General features: G+C 49.6%; 1 protein-coding gene across 9 annotated transcripts in view; it reads right to left on the bottom strand.

Moving 5' to 3' along the window:
• CNKSR3 (CNKSR family member 3) overlaps positions 1–15,899 on the bottom strand; it is a 150,077-nt gene that overhangs the window by 118,312 nt on the left and 15,866 nt on the right. The window contains exon 1 of one of the 9 annotated variants that reach the window (XM_089332547.1): positions 4,224–4,241. The exons of the other annotated variants lie outside the window; for them this stretch is intronic. The gene's annotated coding sequence lies outside the window, so the exon portion shown is untranslated. Of the gene's footprint in view, positions 1–4,223; positions 4,242–15,899 lie in introns of those variants that run through there. 9 annotated transcript variants of the gene reach the window in all.

Genomic DNA, 15,899 nt, shown 5'->3' with positions numbered 1-15,899 from the left:
CAACCACCAGAAGCGTTATTATCCCCATTTTGCAGAAATATTAGCAAGTCAGAAGGGCTGAACGCTCAAGGTCATGCTACCATCCCTGCTGGTTTTCTGCTCTGCCCCCGGGCAGGTTCTGTCTTCCCGCAGCGAGTGTGAAGTCCCCCAGGGAAGCACAGCTGCCCAGTGCGGCAGGATCTGTGGCAGGGTCTGTGAGCAGGGGAGATCCTGGGAAACAAAACGGTCTCCCTGGCTCCTCCATGCAGTCAGTGTGGTCAGTGCTCGATAATGCAGAGTTTAAGTCTAACACCTGAAGAACCCATACTAATCGTAGCGTGAGCACGTCCCCCGTCACCACCACTGAACTCCAGATAGCCCAAGATGCGCCATGTTCTCGACGTCCTTGTATTCTACAAACCCCCGTCCCTCTGACAGCCAAGCAGAGCTGTGTATGCCCGGAAAGGTGTGACAGTCCCACATCTTGCAGCACCCACAGGCCCCTTGTAATGTGTATTTGATGGAAGTAGTTTTTTGTTTTGTTTTGTTTTTTGACAGGCAGAGTGGACAGTGAGAGAGAAAGAGAGAAAGGTCTTCCTTTTTGCCGTTGGTTCACTCTCCAATGGCCGCCGCGGCCGGCGCACTGCAGCCGGCGCACCATGCTGATCGGATGGCAAGAGCCAGGTGCTTCTCCTGGTCTCCCATGGGGTACAGGGCCCAAGTACTCAGGCCATCCTCCACTGCACTCCCTGGCCACAGCAGAGAGCTGGACTGGAAGAGGAGCAACCGGGATAGAATCCGGCGCCCCGACCAGGACTAGAACCCGGTGTGCCGGTGCCGCAAGGCGGAGGATTAGCCTAGTGAGCCGTGGCACCGGCTGGAAGTAGTTCTAATAAAATATCTGCATCACTGTCACAAAGACCAGCTGTCCTCAAAAATTTCCTTTTAAGGAAATTGGTGATGGGAACCTAATAGACTCGATACCTTGGAGAGTAGAGATGAGAACAAGGCACACAGGGAGCATCTCATCACCCTCTCACACTCGACAACTGCATGCATGTCTGCGTCTGGTTATTTTTAAAGGAGACCTGACAACATGGATCTGGTCACCTTCAGAGCAAAGAAGAAAAAGGGTGACAGCAGGTGGCTGGCAAACTGTCAAGCCAAGAAGGCATCTCCCCATTGCACGAACAACATGGACTGGGGTCAGAGTGACAGCATTCCGATGGCAATTGTCACTCCCAGGACAGTTGCTGCTGCACTTCCGGGAGTAGCCAAAAAATGCCACCTCCAGTTCAGGGAGGAAGAGGGTGGGGGGTGGGCAGGCTCAAATGTCCAATAAGATTTTAGCAATTTATCATCCAATGCTTCCCACGATGTCACCGGCTCATGAAGGTCTCCCTTCTCAGTCCTGAGTCCCTACTCCTCACAACAAAATTCAAACAAGTTACTTCACCCTTTGGATCAAAAAATGGACCAACTGCTCACAAACAGGCCTTGTAAAACTGTGAACCAAGGTTTGAACAAAGAGTCTTTCCTGAACAGGTCTTCAAAGAAGGAGGTACCTTTCTCTGAAGGGAGGAGAGAACCTCCACTTTGACAATGACTTTGTCTAAACAAGATAAGAGTCGGAGAACTCAAGGGGCTTCCATAGCCTTGGAAACTCATGACTGGAGCATAGGGAGATTACTGAGGCCACAAACAAGAGTGTCAATTTGTAAAGTCAACAACAGGAGTCACTGTGCACTTACTCCTCATGTAGGATCTCTGTCCTTAATGTGCTGTACATTGAGACTTAATGCTATAACGAGTACTCAAACAGTTTATTTCACTTTGTGTTTCTATGGGGGTGCAAACTGTTGAAAGCTTTACTTAATGTATACTAAACTGATCTTCTGTAAAAAGAAGAAGAAGAAATTATCAATTCCCAACTTGACTCTCACTGGGATTAAACATGACAATAGGTCTAATCTGATTTCATCATCATTTAAAAAATCATCTATTATTTTTCACTTTATGTTTCTGTGTGGGAGCAAACTGTTGAAATCTTTACTTAATGTATGCTAAACTGATCTTCTGTATATAAAGAGAATCGAAAATGAATCTTGATGTGAATGGAAGGGGAGAGGGAGTGGGAGAGGGGAGGGTTGCGGGTGGGAGGGACGTTATGGGGGGAGCCATTGTAATCCATAAGCCGTACTTTGGAAATTTATATTCATTAAATAAAAGTTTAAAAAAAAAAGAGTCTTTCCTTGTCTTGTCAGACATCTATAAGACTGTATCTGCCCATCTCTCACTTTAATATGATCCTGGCATAAAAAATAGATTGTTTGTTTGAAGCAGAAGTGGTGCCACAGTAATAAACTCTCAGTCAGCAGATCTGTGTTCCCTTGTCAGAATGACCCCAGAAAGATATTCTTCCAGGTGCCAGCCCACCTGCCATGAATCTCCCACACCTGCAGCTCAGCCCATGGCTGGGCCATGACACCCTCCTGCTCCTACGAGGCGCCCGGATCTCCACACAACCACTCCTAAATACCAATGAAGTTAATTCTGCTTGATTGTAGAGACATTACTTCTAAAAAGGATAAGGTTTAGCTACATATGGTGATGTAGAAAGATCTTTAAGACAGCATGAAAAGTAAGAAGAAACTATGGATCAGATTCAATGATTGAGAGTCCATTTCTGTAAGCAGGAAATAACATGTGGTGGAATGTATAAAGGCATATACATGCAGTGTCTAGGAAAAGTTCTAGAAGGCACCGACACCCAGCTCTGGAGAAGGAGAAGGTTTGGGGAGGGGAAGAGCCTATCTTTTCCAGACTATCTGGAATTAGGCTGGTTTAAGATTTTTACAGAAAGTATTTCTGTATTACTTGACAAAAATAAAATCTGCAGGCAACAGGAAGCCAACGGGGGAGGGGTAGCATATGAGAACAAGTCACATTCCACAGCCCCCAAATGCTTAGCCAGAAAGGATTTTCCATGAATACTCCTGGGCTTGCCACGCGGCTCCGTGAGGCTGCCTCTCAGCCTGCCACGTTAGCAGCAGCTGTTTCCGATCGCGCATTATCTGCTTCCTCCAAGGCCACGGACACTGAGAGGCGGCCCGTCGGGTTCCAGAAGCTGAGCATGCAAAGCGGCACCCACACCTTCACCCCAAAGGATCTTCGACAGGACAGGAAGCTCCAGACAGAGGCCTCCGCCTTCGCATCTCTGCGTCGGAAGCAAAACACATTCCTGAGCCTTCCTCCCGGATCAGAGCCAAGCCACCGAGCCTCCAGGCACCTGACAGTGCACACCAGCCGGGACCTCCGTCCAGCCACCCTGGCCACCACGCTCAAACACAGGCAACCCCCTTCAGCCCAGAGGAAACCAGGGGCAGCACGAGGAACGTTCCATGATGCCTTTCCATCCTGCAGCAGGATGGAGGCGACAAAGGACAGGAGCATGACCTGCCAGCTTCCTCCACCGGCCTTCCTGCCACAGCCCACTCTGCACCGCCAACACCCTGACTTCTCACTTCCACGGGGTCCCCACTATCTTCAGCTACAAGGCCTCCATCCCAACCCGACACCTGGCTGGCCAAGTCTTCCTCCTGCTTTAAAAACATCCTCATGTGTCCTAAACACACACACACATACTTCATTCTGTGCCAATCTAACAGCTCCTAACCCACTGCTAAAACACAAGACCACACTGTGTAATGACTCACCGTGGCGTTGCTCTCCCCTGTGGGCCCAAGGCTAAGCAGCAGTGGGTCCCGGAGCCTGCCCGAGCACAGCGCAGGTGCTTACTGATGGACAATGGGGGAAAGGCTCTAGGGATGGAACCCACAAAGCTGTAAGTGTGATGGGATTTGGGGGAGCAGGACCACCTAGAAAAAGCCTAGGGAAATAACACCATCAGAAGCATTCTGTACTGGAAGTCTGGAGGAGTCAGTTCTAATCTCGGCTTCGTCACCACATCCCGGCCACGTGAACTCTCTAGGGCACACAGTGCTTTTAACTACAAAGCGCAACAATTTTTATTCACCCAAAAGAACATGTACTTGGATGGGATCATCTGAGGTCATCATCAACCCTCAAAATTATAGTCAGTGATGGGAAAAAAAGATGGAAATCACAGAGCTGGAACCACAGCCCCAGGACAAACACCCTCTCTTATTATATTCCCAGAAGTCAAGCAGTGCCCCAGTTTCCCTCACCCACGGCTCGTCTGCAGGCCCAGAACCCTGACTGACCAGCGCCCAGCACTGCTTCACTGCTGATACTGCGTCACCGCGTGGTCCTCCTTGTCTTCCTCCCCCTCCCCCAAATAAAGTGGATACAGATTGGGAAACAAAAGCCAATTCCTACCATCTTCATCAAGGCAAGCTCCCTCTGCAGATGTGGCCAGCACAGGACCGCTCACAGCTAACCCCAGGTCTGTCAGCTGTAACCAGACAGGAAATTGGCCAGGCCGGGCTGGGGGCTGCTCCTGGCCAGCCAGGCCTGTGGAGATGAGGTTTCAGTCCACTTCCCCACCCCTGCTCTCTCAGACAGCAAGAGAGACAACTCCACTGAAGGCAGGACTACCAGTTAGCTTGGATTGTAACTTTGTGATTTTTTTTTTTTGTGAAATTTTTCAACTTTTACTTGGTATTTTTAAAAAATATTTGAGGAGTCATTGTGGCATAGTAGGCTAAGCCTCCACCTGCCAGTTTCCCATATGGGCGCCGGTTTGAGACCTGGCTGCTCCGCTTCTGATCCAGCTCTCTGCTGTGGCCTGGGAAAGCAGTAGAGGACGGCCCAAGTCCTTGAGCCCCTGCACCCACGTAGGAAACCCGGAAGAAGCTCCTGGCTTCGGATCAGCCCAGCTCCAGCCATTGCAGCCATTGGGGAGTGAACCAGCAGATGAAAGACCTCTCTCTCTCCCTCTCTCTACCACTCTGTAACTCTGCCTTTCAAATAAATAAATACATTTTTTAAAAAAAGAAATACTTTTTATTTTATTTGTGAGATAATGTTACAGACAGAGAGAGGAAGAGAGAGAGAGAGAGCTCCCATCCGTTGGTTCACTCCCCAAATGATCACAACAGCCAGGAGCCAGGAGTTTCTTCCAGGTCTCCCATGTGGGTGCAGGGGCCCAAGCACTTGGGCCATCTTCGACTGCTTTCCCAGGCCACGGCAGAGAGCTGGATCGAAAGTGGAGCAGCTGGGACTAGAACCGGTGCCCATAAGGGATGCAGGTGGCAGAGGCTTAGCCTACTATGCCACAACACTGGCCCCACAAATACACTTTTAAAATTACTACTCAATGCACACACACACACACACACAGAGATACATTTAAGTTAGAAAATGACATAGAAGAAACTATGTGCCAGTTTCTTCAGCTCATGCCGGTTTCTCGGGTTTTCTCGGGTTTTAAGAGAACTCTACATTCATCACTGCAGAAGTCCTGCTCCAGAAGCAGGCACACATTAAGATACAAAATGTCTACTTCATCTATAGACAGGCAACAACTCAGCTCCTAAGCTTCTTAACACCCCACGCCTCCCAAAACAAACAGTGTCACTCATCCTAAGCCACTAAGATCACACTTGACGGAACAGCCTGTTTCAATCACTCTGGGTTCACCTGTCAAACTGCCTCTTGCGCACCTGTGGGAATTACTCTTTCTTAAAACCCTTTGTAAACTCAAAGTCCTTCGAGAAGTCTTTAACTGTCTGTGATCTGGAACTGGGGAAGCCACTCTGGTGCCTAAAGAACACGGGTCACCCCCACACACACACTATGACAACTCTCCCCACAGTGCTGGCAGGAACAGATCTGGGGCAATAACTCTGTGGCTCCCAAGAAGACACTGGGCTGGTTTTCTTAAATGGGCTTGGCGAGACGGAGTGCCTTCCATGTGCAGCTGTTCTGCCAGGCTGATGACTCAGCGCTGTACACACTACACCATGGACACACCTATATATGACTGTCACACCCACCAGTTACCAAATGCTACAGCAAAGCAGGAAAGGGAGTAAGTCGTGGGCACGACAAGTATGATCAAATGTGAAACATGGCCTCAAAGGGCCTGCCTTTGTGGTGGTCTTCCCTCTGTCACTTTATGACTATGCTATACACATCACTACTGTCAGGTGCACTAGGGTAATAGAATAACCAAATTTAAGATATTGAATAAATCATTTACCATGACAGGAGGTATCACTGGCTTCTCTTTTTTTTTTTTTTTAAGATTTATTCATTTATTTGAAGGCAGAGTTATAGAGAGGCAGAGAGAGAGAGAGAGAGAGAGAGAGAGGTCTACCATCCACTGGTTCACTCCCCAGGTGGCCACCAACAGGCGGTGCTAGGCCCATCCAAAGCCAGGAACTTGGAGCTTCTTCCGGTCTCCCACGTGGGTGCAGGGGCCCATGCACTCAGGCCACCTTCACTGCTTTCCCAGGCCATAGCAGAGAGCTTGATTGGAAGTGGAGCAGCCAGGACTTGAACCAGCATCCATATGGGATGCCGGCACTGAAGGCAGCAGCTTTACCCACTACACCACAGCGCCAGCCCCTGGCTTCTCTTTTCAACAGCATTTTCCACCAACACAGTCCACAAAGGACATGAGTTCCAATTTTCCCTTTATCATTCCTCTCACTGATGTGCAATTTACTATTTGTAATAGGGAGGGAGTATCCCTGTTTAACCTGAAGTTGAGACTACCGGGCTAGAGGCGTGAATTTTGTTTTCCAGGATACACCTGTAGTCTAGGCAACAAAAATAGCACCGCGCATTTTATTAAGCGCTGACAATATGGCAGATACTGTGATAAACGCTTCACCTGCATTATCTCATCTAACCTTCAGCATACACCCTGGAAGTTTAATAATACAGATAAGGTAGCGCCTAAGCCATGAATATGACTTGCCAACATCACACAGATAAGAGATAGCACAGGAAACAAAGTGGAACAGGTGCTCCTCGGCCCTGGCACACTCTCTCTCCACCACCATGCACCATGTAGGTACTACAGCAACCACAAAATGTATGAAAATGAGGAATGGCCCGCACTCACACACACACACACACACACACACACACACCACACACAGCAGAGAAAATGAGACTGTGAATGAAAAAAATAAACACATTTCCTTTCCAGGCAAAACCCTTAAGACAGTTATTCTTCTCCCGCAGGCAACTCACCTACAGGCAGGTGCTGCTTTCCACCTGTGCCTCAAACAGATTCCAGGGAAGGCCCTGACTTTTAAAGGCTGGTCCTAACCACTGAAGAGACTCCTGGGTTTCACCTTCCTTTGAAGTGTTTACCAAAGGCCTGGATTGCCAGGCCACAGCTACCACCCATGACATCTCAAGAATAGATACTAAGCCGGCGCCTTGGCTCACTAGGCTAATCCTCCGCCTTGCGGCGCCGGCACACCGGGTTCTAGTCCCGGTCGGGGCGCCGGATTCTGTCCCGGTTGCCCCTCTTCCAGGCCAGCTCTCTGCTGTGGCCAGGGAGTGCAGTGGAGGGTGGCCCGAGTACTTGGGCCCTGCACCCCGTGGGAGACCAGGAGAAGCACCTGGCTCCTGCCATCGGATCAGCGCGGTGCGCAGGCTGCAGCACGCCAGCCACAGCGGCCACTGGAGGGTGAACCAGCGGCAAAGGAAGACCTTTCTCTCTGTCTCTCTCTCTCTGTCCACTCTGCCTGTCAAAAAAAAAAGATACTAATACTACCACTTCATTTTGTGATGCAAATCACTATAGAAGAGAAAAGAGGGGCTGGTGTTGTGACACTGCAGGTTAAGCTACTGCCTATGATGGCGTATGATCCCAGATGAGCAGCAGTTTGAGTCCCAGTTGCTCTACTTGTGATCCAGCTCCCTGCTAATGCACCTGGTAAAGCAGCAGAGGATGGCCCAAGTGCTCGGGCCCCTGCCTCCCACGTGGAGCTCCAGGCTCCTGACTTAGTCCTGGCCCAGCTCCGGCCACTGTGGCCATTTGGGGAGTGAACCAGCAGGTGGAAGATTTCTCTCTCTCTCTCTCTCTCTCTCTCCCCTCTCTCTCTCTCTCTATCTCTATCTCTATCTCTGCCTTTCAAATACATAAATAAATCTTGAAAACAAAGAAAAAAGAAGGCTAACTACATAGGGAAAAAACTCATCCATCTGTATTCCTTGCATCTCACTGCAACAGTGTGGTACTTCCTCTATAATTTGAGTCTGTAAAGAGCAAATAAAACCAACAGGATTGATTCAACCTGCTTTTATAAGGAAAATAAGATCATCTTACTTTTTATAACATTATAGTTTTGGAGTACAGTCACCACCAAGGATGATAATTGCCTACCTTAACCCGCAAAATCGTTCTGAGATATTTTACTGATAATTAAGTCATTAGAAAACATTGATTCTTCCTCATCTATCACTTCCAGGAAATCTACCACAATTGCATTTAATAATAATTAATAATAATTAATAATTAATAATTATTCTTAGATTTCTCCCTCAATTCCCAAGGTTGCTTATAGGCACTTACACTTTTTATTCCTTTGTTATTAGTTTCCTAGAAAATCTTTATTTCCTTGATTCATGAAGCCTTGATCCTAGAATATGGAATTTCTACACTAGGGCTGGAATATCACACACACCTGGTCTCATTGTTAAAGTTAATTTTAAAACTGAGAGTATGAAAAAGGTATCAATATGCAAGCTTCCTTAATAAAATATTTTTGCAGTATCCATTCTAGGGATTTTGTTTTTAAAATAGATGAGAGGGGGCCGGCGCCGTGGCTCACTAGGCTGATCCTCCGCCTGTAGCACCAGCACCCCAGGTTCTAGTCCCCGTTGGATTGCCGGATTCTGTCCCGGCTGCTCCTCTTCCAGTCCAGCTCTCTGCTGTGGCCCGGGAAGGCAGTGGAGGATGGCCCAAGTCCTTGGGCCCTGCACCCACATGGGAGACCAAGAGAAGCACCTGGCTCCTGGCTTCGGATTGGCGCAGCGCGCTGGCCATAGCAGCCATTTAGGGGGTGAACCAAGGGAAGGAAGACCTTTCTCTCTCTCTCTCTCTCTCTCTCTCTCTCTCATTGTCTAATTCTGCCTGTCAAAAATAAATAAATAAATGAGAGGGAAGAAACAAAAACACCTTCAGGATGTGAAAACAAAAGGTACAAAACCAAACTTCAATTGCTAAAATATACAAGTAAGGTTGTTAAATTAGAAGTTAAAGTAACAGCTACCCATGGTCTACAGGGGTAGACCATCCCATGATTCAAAAATCATGGGATGAGGGAATAGAGGCAGAAACCTGGGGGCTGGTTTCTTTCAGTGCTTGCTCTTAAAAACTAAAAATTCACCTTGTTAAGCTATTTTAAAACCGCAGTCCAGTGAATTACAACCCTGGACTGTTGACAATGGAAGCCTTCCCAGCATTGAGTATACATGCCTTACCCTGGGAAAGAGGCGACAGTGTCAACCCCCAGAGCAATCTGGAAGAAGGGAAAGCAAGAGGGCAGGCAGCCACGCCGTTCAGAGGTGGCGCCCTGCGGTTTGGTCTTCTCCTCCTGCCACAAGCAAGCTCATGTTTTAAGTATAACCAATGCATTCTTAACAGAGTTCAAGAACTCAGAAATGGATGCCCGCGTGGCGACTCCGGGAGCTGGTAGAGCAAGTGCATGATTCATGTGAGCCTAGATCCAAAAATGTCCACATGACATGCATGCAAAGCCGGCACGTGGGTGGGGGGAGATGAAGACTCCCTCCAATGTGCACCAAGTGGGAGGAGGAGGGAGGGCACACTGCGAAGGCTTGGAGAGCAGTGCTTATCTCCAGGCCCACCCAGTGCCCTTTGGGTTGGGGGGCCCTCCTAACCCTCAGGTAGTCTGATCACGCTGGGGAATAAAGGCTAGCAAACCTATGCTCTGGCTGACCCCACAGAGCCAGGTCTCTGAACAAAGACTGTATCACGTACGGAGCTGGAATCCATTATTAATCATTAATCAGCAGCGGGCAGCAGATCCCAGGTGATAACCCACAAAACGCCCACGGCCAGCCATCCAACCTCTGAGACACACCCCTCAAAGCCCCTGAGCCTGGGCCCCTCGGCTTCCCCAGCCCCCTCCACTCCTCGTCGGCCTCCCTTTGCTCCTCCAACCCTTGTCAACTCCACCTCCGGTCTCCCCTCAGCTCAAGTCAATGTTTTAGTGGATCCTTCTCTTTATAACAAAGACTTTCTATGTCTCCTTACACTCAGTTTTACATTTCACAGATCAAAGGAAATAAATACCCACTGAGCCAAGTTCCTTTGTCCCAGAGCCTTTGAGAGATACTTCCCTGGGACTCAGGGGCACCCCTCAAACGAGGTGAGCAGGCCACTCTGGGTCTGAAACCCAGTTACTGCCAACTTCATACAAAAGAGCCAGTGGGGCCAGCATTGTGGAGGAGTGGGTAAAGCTGCAGTCTGCAGCGCCGGCATCCCACATGGGCGCAGGTTCGAGACCCAGCTGCTCCTCTTTCGATCCAGCTCCCTGGGAAAGCAGCAGCAGATGGCCCATGGGTGCTTGGGCCCCTGCACTCAGGTAGGACACTGGGATGAAGCTACTGGCTTCTAGCTCCTGGCTTCAGTCTGCCCCAGCCCTGGCCATTACAGCCATTTGGGGAATTAACCAGTGGATGGAGGATCTCTCTCTTATCTCTCCTTCTCCCCTCCCCCCCACCCCGTAACTCTACCTTTCAAATAAATGAAAATAAACCAAAAAAAAAAAAAAAAAAAAAAAAAGGGTGGCACTGTGGCATAGCAGGTGAAGCTGCCACCTGCAGTGCCAGCATCCCATATGGGCACCAGTTCAAGTCCCGGCTGCTCCAATTCCAATCCAGCTCTCTGCTATGGCCTGGGATAGCAGTAGAAGATGGCCTAAGTCCACGTGGGAGACCCAGAAGAAGCTCAGGCAGTTGCAGCCACCTGGGGAGTGAACCAGTAGATAGAAGACCTCTCTCTCTCTGTCTCTCTCTCTCTCCCCCCACCCCGCCTCTGCTTCTTTATAACTCTGCCTTTCAAATAAGTAATCTTAAAGAAAAAAAAAAAGTAAATAAGGAAACAGGGCCCTGTGTTAGAACATTATAAATGACAGATGCTCAAAAAATATTTGACAGGGTACACTTAAAACTGATTGGTCTATCTAAGTTGTGTTAATTTTCCTGCTAACAAATAGCTTCTACCCTCGGGCTATAACAGACATTACCGACATAACAGTATAATTTCATGGCATTCTGAGTGTTTACTAAAAGACACTAAGCTAAATCTCTAGCAACAAGGAATTCTTCCAAGGTTTTGGATCTGTCTACTACGCATCTTTTCCACCTAACCAGGTAAGCTGTGGAATAATGCAGAACTTGGGTAGATAGTTATTTACTCTCATTTCCAAATTTATTTCCAAAACATTGAACAAATGGAGAGACACCATTTCTGCTGAACAAGGCTTGTCTGGAGAAGCTACCAATACACAGCCATTCACTAACGAATGGCTTCGTTAGCATCAGAATACCGGATTGCACAATCTTAGTGTTCTGTTACCAAGCTCCCATTTAACTGCCTACCAGACAGTTATCTATTCCAAAAGCTGGTTACAGTTTTAAAAGAATTAAAATAAAAGGCATGCAGTGCTTAAGTCATCCTGAGAACACAACACAGCTGTGTCCCATGGGGCAGTGTCATCAATTTCTCTTCTCCCATTTGTCCTTGAACTGACTCTAATTTCACCTTTGCCCCACCAGCCCAGCAGAACTACCCAGAGCTCCCCAGGGCTAACACACTGGTCAGTTCTCGGTCCTCCTTCACTGATCCCAGCGCTACCCACCCCAGTGGCTCCCTCCTGCCTCCTCCCTGACAAGCTTCCAGGACCCCAAGCGCTCTGAGCTTTCCTCCCCCCCCCCACCCCCGGGGGGGCAGTGACTGCACAGCCTCCTCTGAAGGAAGTCTGCAACGCCCCCAATCTCTTCTCATCTACTGTCTCCCTACACTCACTCATTTGGTTGGCATCATCCAGTCGCAAAGATTTAATGCCAACAATTCCCCAAAGGCCACCAACTTCCTCTCTAGTGTCAACCTTCCTGCTTAACCTGAGAGCTTATATTCAAGGACCTGCTGCATCTGGTGGGCTAACAGGCATTGCAAATCGAAGAGCTGGAGGCTTTTAGCACATTCTTCTACCTCTCAGGAAATGGCAACTCGACCCTCCCAATTCATCAGTCCAAAGACTTTATCCTCCCACACCACACCTCACCCTCAGAAAATCCTACTGGACTTTCAGAGCAGGTAGAACACGAGCCCCTCTCGCCGTGGCCACAGCTACCACCTGGCCTGAGCATCACCTTTCCTGTGACCACTGCCATGACTTCTAGACTCATTCCATCCTTGCACAGCTGCCATTATAACCCTCAAATGTAAATCTGATATCTGTTTTTGGTTCAAAACCTCCCAATGGCTCCCCATAACACTGACTAAAAGCCACAGAACCTATCACTATCTCTAAGGCTCTTCAATCTCAGTTCCCTCACTCCCAGCCCTCTCGGCCTCCTTGTCCCTTCAACATGTGAGGCACCACCTGCCTCAGGGCCTTTGCACCTGCTATTCCCATTGCCACTGCTCACGGAAATCATTCCCAGGTCACCTCGGTGAAAACCGCATCCGTGCATCCTGCCCACATACACTGGTGTCCTTCCCCTTAGCATGCATCACGCTACGTGTGATGACTTGCAATGACTGTCTGGCAACCCCCACTAGAGATCAGCTCTGGGAAGACAGGAACCACAGCTTATTTGATTCATTGAGGCAACCTCAGCTCTCCAAACTGCACGGGCACACAGTAGGCACTCAGTAATTTGTTGAATGAGCATACAGTAAACAGCAACCTTATGAGAACTGGTGGGAGAGCCAGTTAAGAGGAGATTCTAGTGAGCAGGAAATGAGTAAAGAGAATAAGTTACCCATGGGGCTGGTGCTGTAGCATAGTGTAAAGCTGTCACTTGCAGTGCCCGCATCCCATATGGGCGCTGGTTCAAGTCCTGGATGCTCCACTTCCTATCCAGCTCTCTGCTGTGGCCTGGGAAAGCAGTAGAAGATGGCTCAAGTCTTTGGGCCCCTGTACCCACGTGGGAGACCCAGAAGAAGCTCCTGGCTCCTGGCTTCAGAACCAGCAGATAGAAGATATTCTCTCTTTCTCTCTCTCCCCCGCCCCTTCTCTGTGTGTAACTCTTTCAAATAAATAAATACATCTTTAAAGGAGAGAGAATGAGTTACCCAGCTCCTGATGTGTCCCTGGGACCCAGCACATAAGCAGAAGCTTCATTCCCACGGCCAAAGTTCATGTGACAAGTGGCATCTTGTCAGGATACCAGGTAAACGGGGTTGGTTTTAATTTAAACATCTGAGATGAGAGATCAGCAAATTTTAGAAATGTCAACCAGGTAAAGCACTGGGAAAGATGGTACAGGAAAAGCAATAAATCATTTTACAGCCGGTCCTACTAATAAGCAGAGGAGCTGAGACAAATCTCGGAAGCCACATCTGCTGCGCCAATGATGAATAAGAAAATGGGCCACGGGACGCCTACTGAAGACCTCCCGCCCCTGCCCGGAGCGCCAAGCCCCGAGCAGTGCTCCACGCCCTTGGTTCTCGCCAGGCCGGTCCTGTGTTCACTCGCTGACTTGGCAACCTGGAGCAGACACTCTGCTCAGGGAACTGGCTCACCCACCCACACAGCAACCACAGCCAACTGTGTTAGCCAGAAGTGCCGAGCGCACCCAGCGTGGGCAGGGTCTCAGGGATGGCTCCGGGAGGCGTTCTGCACTCATCAGCACTGCTTTTGTCTCTGCACTGACAGATGCTAATCCTCTGTATTGTATGTTGGAGCCGACGATTTCAGATGCACTATACAGAAAAAAACCGGGTGTCACCTTCGTGCAGATTACATCATTTCACACTCAAGGCTGAAGACCTGGATTTCAACTAACACTAGCTATTTTAACACATTTCCTGTGCCAAGTCACACAACATTTTCACTTCATTAAAACATGAGACAATCAGAGCGCTGCAGTAAGCGAGGCCACTGTGTTTTCTCAAGTGTTTGAATCACACAGGATGATGGGAGCATGAGGGATAAGCAGTCTACAAACTAGAACCACTTCTGAGGTTGGTGCTCACTCTTTAAAAAAAAAAAAAGATTTATTTGGAGGGCGGGGAGAGATCTTCCATTTGCTGGTTCACTCCCCACATGGTTGCAACAACCAGGGCTGGGCCAGGACGAAGGCAGGAGCCTGGAACTCCATCCAGGCCTCCCACATGGTGGCAGAGACCCAAGTACTGACCATCTTCTGCTTTCACAAGTGCATGAGGGCCAGCGCCGCGGCTCACTAGGCTAATCCTCCGCCTGCGACACTGGCACACCGGGTTCTAGTCCCGGTCGGGGCGCCGGATTCTGTCCTGGTTGCCCCTCTTCCAGGCCAGCTCTCTGCTGTGGCCCGGAAGTGCAGTGGAGGATGGCCCAGGTCCTTGGGCCCTGCACCTGCATGGGAGACCAGGAGAAGCACCTGGCTCCTGGCTTCAGATCAGCGCAATGCGCCAGCCGCAGCGCACGAGCCGCGGCGGCCATTGGAGGGTAAACCAACAGCAAAGGAAGACCTTTCTCTCTGTCTCTCTCTCTCTCACCGTCCACTCTGCCTGTCAAAAAATAAAATAAAAATAAAAAAATTAAAAAAAAAAAAGTGCATGAGAAGGGAGATGGACTAGAAGCAGAGCACCCAGGACATGAACCGGTGCCCATATGGGAGGCTGGCATTGCAGACGGCGCCTTAACCCACTGTGCTACAGCGCCAAGCCCTGGGCTCACTCTTAAGCATGCACCGCAGCTCCCTATCCAAATGCAACCCATCTGTAAAGGTGCAGGCACCCCAAGCCGCTGAGACACAACCCGGCCACTCCCACATTCAGACCCTGCCCAGGGCCTGCAGGTGCTCTCTGCTTCTCTTCCCGTTGCTTGTCTCAGCTGTTCTCTCAGCCCCACACAGCACCTCTACGGCGCCCTTGGCGAGAACAACAAGCAAACTTCCCACAGGTGAGCGGGCCACGTCCACCACTTCACCCACCCCCGGGCAGCTGGTGGGCAAGTGGCCCTCAAGGCCCCATGAACACCACGTTACCAGAATCTCCAGAAGGCAGGGCCAGGAACCCTTTGGCCCTGACCAGACACTGTGAAGTCCCACTAAAATCTGAGCTCTACTTGCATTCAAGCAATGCGGCCAGACACATCTGGCTATGATGGCTCGGCACGAACGAAGCTGACCCAGACAAACAAAACCAAAAAAAGAAGTTCAAGATGGGCCAGCTGTTTTGAAGGTGACAGCCAGCACTTGGCGGTCACAGTCCTGGAGAGGACACCAGGAAAGACAGGCCAACATTCTCTCCCACGATTCCCTTCAAGGCTTCTCTGATCCCATAGCAGCCTGGAAGAGAGGCCCCGTGGAAAGTAGCCAGGGCTCTGGGTCAAGGCCGTACCTACTTGACAGTCTGAACGTGGACAAAAAAGAGAATAAAAGCCACCTCTCATTCTACCATCTGCAGCATTTTGATGGACTTCTTTCCAGTCCTGTTTTTAAATACACAGCCAAGGCACCCCAGAACTTTGCCTATGAGAGCTAGAACCTGAAAATATTAAGTGACTGAGGCTAACGCTGTGGAGTAGTAGGTTAAGCCTCTGCCTCAGTGCCGGCATCCCATATGGGCGCCTGTTCAAGTCCCAGCTGCTCTGCTTCTGATCCAGCTCCCTGCTAATGCACCTGGGAAAGCAGTGGAGGATGGCCTAAGACTTGGGCCCCTGCACCCATGTGGGAGACCCAGAGGAAGCTCCTGGCTCCTTGGCTTCGGATGGGCCTGACTCCAGCTGTTG

This window comes from Oryctolagus cuniculus, chromosome 5, assembly GCF_051225735.1.
Source record: "Oryctolagus cuniculus isolate XC-2025 breed Fujian yellow rabbit chromosome 5, ASM5122573v1, whole genome shotgun sequence".
Classification (NCBI taxonomy): domain Eukaryota; kingdom Metazoa; phylum Chordata; class Mammalia; order Lagomorpha; family Leporidae; genus Oryctolagus; species Oryctolagus cuniculus.
The sequence above is the reverse complement of the archived record's forward strand: the minus strand, read 5'-3'. Positions and strand labels throughout refer to the sequence as shown.